This window comes from Manis pentadactyla, chromosome 12, assembly GCF_030020395.1.
Source record: "Manis pentadactyla isolate mManPen7 chromosome 12, mManPen7.hap1, whole genome shotgun sequence".
Taxonomy (NCBI): Eukaryota; Metazoa; Chordata; class Mammalia; order Pholidota; family Manidae; genus Manis; species Manis pentadactyla.
In genome coordinates this window covers 9077461-9085452 of record NC_080030.1, presented here as the reverse complement: position 1 = coordinate 9085452, position 7992 = coordinate 9077461, and the positions used below count along the sequence as shown (strand labels likewise).

At 50.3% G+C, this 7992-nt stretch overlaps 1 protein-coding gene and 1 long non-coding RNA gene across 6 annotated transcripts in view; one reads left to right on the top strand and one right to left on the bottom strand.

The window, feature by feature from the left end:
• Nucleotides 1-1685: 1685 nt before the first annotated feature.
• Nucleotides 1686-7500, bottom strand: LOC118909142 (uncharacterized). The gene is made up of 2 exons (XR_008993033.1): nucleotides 7431-7500; nucleotides 1686-2542 (listed from the first exon to the last, which is right to left on the bottom strand). It is a non-coding gene; the product is annotated as an uncharacterized LOC118909142 (long non-coding RNA).
• SMARCA4 (SWI/SNF related, matrix associated, actin dependent regulator of chromatin, subfamily a, member 4) overlaps nucleotides 7374-7992 on the top strand; it is an 85668-nt gene continuing 85049 nt past the window's right edge. For 4 of the 5 annotated variants that reach the window (XM_036883526.2, XM_036883525.2, XM_036883524.2 and 1 more), the window contains exon 1: nucleotides 7374-7557. The gene's annotated coding sequence lies outside the window, so the exon portion shown is untranslated. The remainder of the gene's footprint in view (nucleotides 7558-7992) is intronic. The other variant, XM_036883522.2, reaches the window with a different exon arrangement.

Sequence of the window (7992 nt, the reverse complement as noted above, 5' to 3'; positions counted from 1 at the left end):
GGCCCTCCAGTGAACAGTGAAAGTAAAAGGATGGTCAGAAGCTGTCTTCAATCAGTGTTTCTCAGTGGGGGATGATTTTGTCCCCCAGTGGGCATCTAGCCACGTGTGGATGTGTTTTGATCGCCAGAACCCTGGTGGGGGGGTGGGGGGCAGGAAAAGGGATTTTTTTTTAATGGGAAATATTTTTATTTCAAAAAGTATTGAAAGTATCCTACAATCTTAAACAGGATTCTGGATGTAAGCCTACAGAACAGACAAATAAATACACAAATCTGCCCCATCATTTGGAAGCTGGAACTGGATGTTGGACACTGGCACTGGAGAGGGGATGTCCTTTTTTATGTAAGATTCTCTGGGGTGACATAAATACAGAGCCCTTTGTTGTAGTCGATCAGGATTAAATTCTAGGCACTGAATTTTCATAATTTATCTCGTAGACTGATAAGGTTTTGTCCATGTCACATGTAGAGATGGTCCCACCCCAGCTGGCCCAGCTTCTGTCTCCAAATCTCCAAATCAGTGTACAGACATCTGTAAGTGGGAGGCTTCAGAGCCTAGAAGCGTGCCCAGGGGCAGTGGGGAGCACAGTGGGGGGAGACAGAGCCTATGTTTAGGCTGATCCCGGCCCCAGCTGGAGCCAGAGGGCTCTGCTGTTGCCTCCCTTTCTTATCCTTGTTTTTTTTTCTTTCTGTAGTATTTTTTTAATAAGTTAATTTGTTTTTAAAAATTAAGGTATAACTGACATACAACACTTATTAATTCCAGTCGTACAACTTAATTCGACATTTGTGCATATCACAAAATAATCACCGTGATGGGGTTCCTGGTGGCGCAGACACAGAGGAGCGCGATGCAGGCTCAACCCTGTTCCTCCTTCACTGGTGTTCACCAAACCAGCCATCATCCGAGCAGCTCCTGAATAATGCGATGGCTGGTCACATGGTGCTTGTCACAGTGAACTACCAAAAAGATGAGAGAGAGCAGGAACCCAGGAGCCCCCTGCCACGAGGGACCTGAAGGCCAAAGGCCCAAGCCCCAAGCTGGCACTCAGGTGCAAGCCCAGCCCCAGCCTTAACCAGGGCTACTGCTCCACACCGTACAGTCACAAAATAACCCCTACAACAGGATTATTTGACACCAACCATCAGTGATGCTGTGGTTGAGAACACCTAACTTAGATCGTCTTTTAACAAACCCTTGAGAAATGGGTCCAATGCGGGACAACCCCTACATACACCTCCTGCTTATTTCACCCCAACAGAAGCGGGAGAGGTGGTACCTTTCAGATATTTTCAGCTTAAGCTCCCTATGGCCAGCTTCATACTGGCAAAGGAGTGAAAACAGCTCCTCTGCCAGCCTTAGAGATGAAGGCTGAATTTGTCCATATGTCCACACCAAATATGTCTAGAGAATCATGTCCCCATACCCACACGTTTCTAGCCTGTTTTGGTGATGTGACGGTTCCTTTTAGGTGTCGACTTAGCTGGGCCACAGTGTCCGGGTATTTGGTAGAACATTAGTCTGGATGTTTCTGAGAGGGTGTTTTTGGATGAGATTCACGTTTAAGTCCATAGAGTTTGAGTAAATCCGATTGCCCTTTATAAAGTAGGTGGGCCTTGTCCAATCAGTTGAAAGACTGAGTAGAAAAAAGACTGGCCTTCCTCAGGCAAAGGGGGTTCTGCCAGCAGATGGCCTTGGAGCTTAAACTGCGGCATTAGCTCTTCCCGAGTTTCTGGCCTGCCAATTTTGGACTTGCCAGTCTCCATAATCACTTGAGTCAATGCCTTAATATCATTCTGGAATCTCCTCTCAGCGACCAGACCAGATCTGGGTTTACAGACCCTGCCCTGACGTGTGATCTAGTTCAAGTATCTTAAACTCTGGGCTCATTTGCCTCACCCACGAAAAGGACACCAGGATGACAACAGGCTGAATCTTGACAGGATTTCATCACCAAATACAACCCGCAGCCCCCAGCAGTGACAGCATCCTCCAGGAGTTTGCCAGCAATGTAGGTTCTCAGGTCGCGTCCCAAACCTGCTGAATCAGAGGCTCTGTGGTTGGGGCCTAGTGATTTGTGTGTTAATGGACCCCCTAGGGGATTCTGAAGGCCACATTGAAAATATATCTTCTAGCACATGCTTACATCTAGAATTTTAAAAAAGGTCATTTTAATCATGTGGCCAAAATAGCTGGGAAGTTCCTTGTTGGAAGTACCCCTGCCTTCTCTGAGTTTTGGCAAACAGATAGGGTAGAGGCGAGTCTGTGGATTTGCCCCACTGAAATCACTGCTTCCACGGCTCTTCACAGACTTTCTAGATGGTAAGACCCACCTTGGGCACTTTTTGTGAAAAATTCCAGAGCTCCACCTTAGAATGCCTCCGAATCCCCAGGAGATTCTCCAGGCTTGTGTTTTGAATACTGCCTCTTTGGCATTTTGCTTACCTGGTGAATTTGGGAAGCAATGCATAGATCAGGCTCATGTTCTTTGTATATTTCTCTAGACCATAGTCTCCATCAGAGCAGAGGAGCTGCATAACATCTAAAAATAAATCCACTAATGAAGTAAGTCATTTTGGTTGAGTTGTCTTGCTATTCAGTGTGACTGCAGCTCCCAGAAGGAAGGACCTCTTTCAAATTTCTTCTAGCAGCTAAGGTATGACAGATAAGGGACCTGTTGCTCCGGGAGAAGGGGGTTCCCCGCCCAGGGCAAGTTCACTATGAATTGTTTGAGACAGAAAGAAGAAGAAGAGCAAGAAGTTGGGGGTTTTAAAGGGGGTTCATACCACGTTTATACTCACAGTGGTCGCCGGCTAAGTACAAGTGGCAAAGACAGGTCAGTGTTTCCTGGCTCTGGTGCTCCCTCCTGCTTCCCAGCATGGGCTTAACCTCTCCTAGCACTGGGGCTCCATGCCTCCCCTCCGCCAGCCTCTATTTTCTCCTAGTTCTCCCTCTAGGCTTCCCTTCTCCACTCTCCAGGCTCCCTGTTCTCACACCCCCGCACCACTTTCTGCCTGCTCTCACAGCCCTCTACTATTCCACCCCTAGCATGAGGAGGAACTCTGTGGGTGGGTCTCTGGTGACTGGCAGATGCCCAACCAGTTACATACCACGAACTGAGGAGAGGAGATAATGAGTGTTTCCTCTCTACCCCTCTCCTGGGCTGGTACTCCTGTGACAGCAGCCGCTCAGCTGCTCTGTCCCCAGCAAACATCCTGCCACTCTTGTAAGTATGCAAAGCAGGCTCTTATAAATATTTATATATATATATATATATATATATATATATATATATATATATATATATATATATACACAATGGGTGCTAGAAAGGCCAGGCGGGAATCCTGGTCAGAAATTTCCATTTATTATACAGGATCCAACGTCTTAAAAGATTACTGGCAAGCAGATGCTTGCCTCCTCAACCTACTGTTCATTTGCCCAAATTTACATTAAGTGCCAAAACCCAGATGAAGTTTGAAAATTAAAAGGAAACTTCATTTAAAATGGAATTAGGGGGCGCTATGAAGCCCTATCACTGGAGAATAACTGCAGAACTAACAGGGTTGACTTGCAAGTGGATGCTGCTTTAGCTCCTCCCACTTTTACTGCCCAAGAGGAAGGGTTCTTTCGGCCCCAGCAACAGCCCAACCAATGAGAGACTGTCACAACTCAGCCAATGAGAAGCCATGATACTTGGAACTCCCAGTTTACTTCAGTGGACTTGTGTTATAACAGCCCCTCCCAACCCCACCCCTTCCTCCATAAAATAGTGTTTCACTCCTTGTTCTCGGGACTTGCCTACGGTTTTGGCTCAGCTGGCACGGCCCAAACTGTAATTCCCTGCTATTCCAGAATAAGTCCACTTTTGTTGGTAAATAGCTGACAGTTTTATTTTTAAGGTTAACAAGTTAAATGAGCCGACATTATACCCAGCTTGTGATACAAAAGCTAGGGCAGTTGAGTTCTACAGACTGTAGAAGGTTATGCATTGCTCCCTAGACTTCAAGGGGGCGTGTCACGATTAGAGTTTGAAGTGTCCCCTCATCCTGAATGGGCTGGGAAGAAGGGGAAGCTGTATGTATTCAGTATACTGATCAGATCCCAATGCTGCTTCTGCTGATTCTTCAGGGGGTGAATACCCAGAAAGGCCACAAGAAGTGAGATGAGACACACAGTCACATAAGAGCAGGAGAAACAAATATTCCTAAATGAATGTGACAGACCACTAAGCCCAAGTTTTCCTTGTAAACATTTCCCTAGACATCTCGCTAGCTTCCCTGAATGGCAGCTTCAAAACATCCAAGAAAATGCGAGCAAGTGATCAGCAGCTTTCTTTTAATTATGTTTATTAGACTTTTTAATCCCATAGAGCTTTAAGATCTTCACATGTTAAAAAAATCTTTACTTACACTGCAGTAGTACAAGTTTATTCTAAAATTTACACAAATGCAAAGTACCTGAAGTAGCCAAAACAATTTTTTTTTGAAAAAGAACATTGGAGGAATAACTGATTTCAAGATTTATTCTAAAACTACAGTAATCAAGACTGAAGGGCCCCCACCAGTAAGATGGCAAACTTCCTGCTTCTCTTCTGGGTCCTCGGTTCCCGCCTGTGCCACCTGAAGCCCAATCACCCCTCGCCCCCCTAATCCCAGCACCTAGCCAATAGCCACCAGCCCCGTAGAAGTAACACCACAATCACCCCATGCCCCTTCCTATATAACCCAGCACCTTTCCCCAATAAAGCGGAATTCTCCGGTGAATTGCTGCTGTGTGGTGCTCCTTTCCTTTCAAAGACGGTGTGGTCTAATCTTAAAGGTAGATCTATTGATGAGTGAACAGAACAGAGAACCCAGAATTCATTTTGGGGCTTAAAAAAATCTTGTAACTTAAACAGTTAATTGATTTTCGCTGAAAGTGCCAAGGTAATTCAACCGGAAGGGGGACAGCCTGGAACAATTGATTATCCCTATGGAAAATAATGAACTTCCATCTTGCCTTTTATCATACACACAGATTAACTCAAAATGTAGCACAGACACAAGTAAGTGTTAAAGGCACCTGTTTTGCTTAAACTGGAATTCCAATGTACAGCCACGAGCCACTGGGTCTATACGATTGCTCCTGAGACATGTTGTCTTTAAAACAGATTCTTAAAGCTTTCTTGTCAGCTTCCATGTCCCCATTGTCTCAGCTGCAAAGAACGCTGGAGTTCATGCCTGACCCTCCTGCTTGCTCTCAGTTCCAACCCTTCAATCTCTGTCCATTCTACCTCCATCAACTTGATTCCAGTGACGGCCACCACTCTCCACCCTGGGCCACTACAATGGCCTAAAGGCTCATTGCTTTCCATCCTTTCCCTCCAGCCCATGCCCCACTCCACAGCCAGAAGAACCATGGGATTCTTCTGATAAAAGCCTTTCAACTGCTTCCCACTGTGCTCCAGATAAAGCTAAAGATCCTGCTACAGCTCACAAGGCCCTCCTGGGGGTGGCTGCTGCTGACCCTCACCCCCTCTCAGAGCCACACGGGCCTTTGTTCCCATGCTCTTTTCCTCTCCAGGGTCCAGGCACATCGTGTTTCCCTGATCTTGCTCATCCTTTTGGTTTTGGTGTTAAGTACCCCCACTGACTTCTCATTCCCAGGAGGGCCCCATGTATGACCTCATTACATCCTGGGCTTTCCTTCCATTGCACTTAGATTTTCCTGTCATGTGTCAGTGTGATTTATTTAGATAGGAGACAGTCAACTGAACTCATGGACTGAACACTCCACAGGCTGGAACCCCGCCTGCTCTGAACATGAGTGTAGACCCATGACAAGCTCAGTGTTTAGCATGTCCAGGGCACTCAAGAAACATTACTTGGATGAATGAGACCGAGGTTCACACCCCACTGTGCATTACTCAACATTACAAGCCAAGGTTCAGAAAACCCCCAGGTGGCCTGCTTTCACCGATTCCTCAAAATCAACCAGTGGAGGTGCACTGTATGTTTCCATTGTACAGGTGAAGAAGGGGAAGTGAAGTCAAGTCCAGTAAATTTCACCTGCTACTAACAGTGGAGTCAGGTTTTAAATCCAGGTCTCTCCTACTACAGCAAGCATTTCACCCTCTGCTCTATGATGCAAGTGACTCCCCTTGGGCTTGGAGAGACTCAAGGAACTGATGCAGGGATGTTACACTTTCAACAAGTTGCCACTCTCTATTCTGTCAATAAAAAAAATTATCTACTGTGTGGCAGAGAGGATGCTGGGTACTCAGTGCACACAATTGACATCCTTGACACTTAAACTGAGGGGAGGCAAACAATAAAGAGGGTACCCAAAAGATGTCACGAAAAAGGGAGGCAGTGATCAACGCGGCTGCAGGCCTGAGATGGAGGCAGCTGAAACCTGAAAAATGAGGCAGAGCAGGTGCAAGAGAAGGGGTGGGACAGTCACAGTCTGTGGGCCCTGACCTTGGGGGAGCACTTGTCCACTGAGGGGCTAAATGAGGTGGTGCTGGAGACACTTTGAAAACACAGAAAAGAGGCCTAGATGCTCAGGGCCTCCGCACTTGGAACAAGGTTCTCTCCTCCCGCTGTTTCCACGTAAATGTCTTTGCAGCCATGTCCTCCTTGGCTGCCCCATTTAAAATCTCCACGCCCCTCCATGTCTCCATCTCAACACAATGAATTTGACTTATTTCTTTGCCTCTTGCCTCTCTCTCTCGGAGCTCCACAGCGGCTGAGAGTTTTGTCTGTGCGATATCACAGCACCTGCGCCTGGGGCTCAATATTTGCTAACCTAATTAACAGAGCTAAAAGTAGGTTTTGCAGAAAACACAGCCACGGTCGGGCTCACTGGCCTTGCCCGACAGGCCTCGTCGTCATCCGACCGATTCCCAGGGCCACCCTTGGCCGACTCTGTCAGCCGCAGGCTAGTCGGCCGGCTTCCCGGCCTCCCGCACCGCCTCGGGTCCTCATTTCCGAGTCGCAGGGCCGCTGCAGATCCCGCCGCCACCCCATCCCATCCTCCAAACTCCAGCTGCCGCTGCCGCCGTCACCACCACCGCTAGAACCACTACGACCACCACATCGCCGCAGTGCCGCCCGCACTACGCATGCTCGGCGGCGTGAGGCCGAAAGGCGTGTACTTGATGCAGACCCCACTACGCAGGCGCAAAACCGTCCCACACAGAGCGGGGAGGTGCGTCCGGCGTGCTTGCTCTCTCTGGCTCCGCCCACCCCTTCTAGGCTCCCCCCCCAATTGGGGCGCACGCGCGCTGTAAGCGGAAGGGCGGACGGGCGCGCACACGAGGCCGGCGAGCGGCGGAAGCGGCCGAGACTGTCGGTGGGGGGAAGGGAAGCCGGCAAGTGCGCGCGCAGCGGGGGCGCGGGCGGCGTGGGGGGGTGTCCGGGCCCGGCGGGCGCGCGCACGAGGCTTACCATTGCTCGGCGGCAGCAGCGGCGGCTTCTTTGTTTCGTGAGCACAGGCGAGACGCCCACTCTGCCCCCGGCCCCGCGTGGAGGGGCGGGGGCGGCGCCGGGAAGGCGAGGGCGCCGGCTGTTCCCGGTAAGGAACGCGGGCCGCGGGGGTAGCGCGGCGCGAGGCTTGGGGCGGACTGTTTGAATGGAGCCGGGGCGCCGAGGGGGAAGGGGGCCGCTGGCGCCTGGAGCGGGGCTGGGGTACGGCGGCGCCCGAGGGTCAAGAAGAGTGGCCGGCTCCGCGCGCGCGGCGCGGGCCACAGTACGGCGAGGCCGCGGAGGCTACAGGATCCGCGGGCGGGTTGGGGGGCCCCGGCCGCGTGGAGGCCGCGCGCAGCCCCTCCCCCCGCGCTCGCTCTCGCCGGGGTCGCCGGACAAAGCTCGCGGCCCCCAAGGCTGGCCAGGGTCGTGGTCCCCAGTCGCCGACTCTGCCGCTGCTGCAACAATAGTCAGGCCATCGGGGCTTTTCTGGCTATGTTGTAACGGGTCAGACCCGAATGTTGCCTTTTTGGCGAGACTGCGG